This window comes from Stegastes partitus, unplaced genomic scaffold, assembly GCF_000690725.1.
Source record: "Stegastes partitus isolate 25-593 unplaced genomic scaffold, Stegastes_partitus-1.0.2 Scaffold654, whole genome shotgun sequence".
In the NCBI taxonomy this organism is placed as follows: domain Eukaryota; kingdom Metazoa; phylum Chordata; class Actinopteri; family Pomacentridae; genus Stegastes; species Stegastes partitus.
The window spans coordinates 358,283-360,037 of NW_007578385.1; the positions used below are offsets into that span (position 1 = coordinate 358,283).

The 1,755-nt window shown below is 39.8% G+C and overlaps 1 protein-coding gene across 1 annotated transcript in view; it reads left to right on the forward strand.

Moving 5' to 3' along the window:
* LOC103363358 (carcinoembryonic antigen-related cell adhesion molecule 1-like) overlaps positions 1-1,755 on the forward strand; it is a gene marked incomplete at its 3' end in the record, with an annotated part of 42,116 nt that overhangs the window by 22,605 nt on the left and 17,756 nt on the right. The gene's annotated exons all lie outside the window — the stretch shown is intronic.

The window sequence follows — 1,755 nt, forward strand, 5'->3', positions numbered from 1 at the left end:
AATGAGTATATAGGTGCATGGGTCCTGGTGGGTCCAGGGTAACTGCTTTATTGCACGGTTGAATCTAGTGATTGAAATGCAGCAGCCAACAGTTCAGGCCCCAACAGACCACAACATAGAAAAGGACACTGGCCACCACTGACTGGTAGAACATATGCAGCATTTCACAGCGTACATCGAAGGATCTCAATCTTCTGAGGAAGGACAGCCAACTCTACCCCCTCCAGTACCGGGCTTCTATGTTTTGGACCAGTCCAGTTTGTTGTCAAAGTGCAAACCCAGATATTTGTAGGTTTGTACAAGTACAATGTCCTCTCCTGTGATACTGACAGGCTGCAGCAGGGGCTTAGACCTGAGGAAGTCCACGATCATGTGTTCGGTCTTTGAGATGTCCAGCAGGAGGCAGTTATGAGCAGTCCAGTCAGTGAAGGCCGTCATCAGGCTTCTGTACTCACCTTCCTGCCCATTATTGATACACACTACAATAGCTGTATCATCAGCTTCTGGTGACGTGTTGTACAGTGATGTATTAGTGTATACTGGACAGTTTCAGACTTCACATATGTTGTATGCAATTGAGTTTTTCCATCTACTAACCTTACTTCTTTGTGTTGTTTCCTCCAGTTGGCCCAGAAAATACCAACTTGATGCTCTCACCACAACAAGAATACTTTGCAGTCGGGTCAAACATCAGCCTGGTCTGCTCAGTTGAGTCTCGACCTTCTGCCCAGTTTATGTGGTTTCTGGATGGAGACAAGCTGGATCACACAGAACCAGAGCTCAACTTGACAAACATTCAGATGAACGAGGCTGGAAACTACAGCTGTCAGACCTTCAATGACAAAACTCTGAGATATCAAACATCTCAGCCTGCAGCCATATCTGTAATGGGTAAGTGTGAACAAAGTTTTTGTTTAAAGAAATACAGTTTAAAAAGATGTGATTTAGGCTTTTATTCATGATACTCGTCAGGTGAAAAAACAATTGTAAAAAGTATTTGTGGAAAATTGACTTCATTGACCCAACATACATCTGCCATTTTTGCTCAAACAGAGATCTCCAAGGTGCCTCACAAAAAAAAGAAAAGAAAAAAGTTTGAGGCCATACAAAGTGGCTTTCTGAAGTAAAAATTGGGACTAACAGACTGATGCCCAAATTGTAAACAATCGCATCATTTCTGGGCAAATCATTTTTTTAAAATTCATTAAAAAAAACAAACATCTTAATGTAAATTTAGTCTGATATATGTCCACCTGCATCTCATACTATTTACAGTGATTGGTCATAAAGTTTCCGTTCGGTTACAATATCAGGCTGCAATTTTAGCTCTGATATTTATTTTACAAAAAAAGTATTAAAAACAACAACTGCTTGATCATTAGTGAAGAAAAAGTTGGGAACTACAACATAAATAAAGTATTCTGTTGGTCAGGTGGCTGCAGTAACACAAGTATTGTCTTCATGTAAACAGATACCATTCTGGAAAAACTATTCATACATTCTAACAATTCAGTTATGATTCCAACAAGCAATGAGTCCCACTATTTGTTTTGTTGCAGTGTCATTTATTGGGCCAAAATTGTCTCAGTTTCAAGGCAACCAAGTCTCAAGTCCACAAATATGTCCAGCTGAAATACAAGCCTTGAATGTGGAGCCAACGTTACTCATCATCATATAAATAAAATGGGATTTACTCCCAGTGTTCACATTCCTCCCAATTATCAATGATCTTATTTCGTAACTTTGGTCACAGTA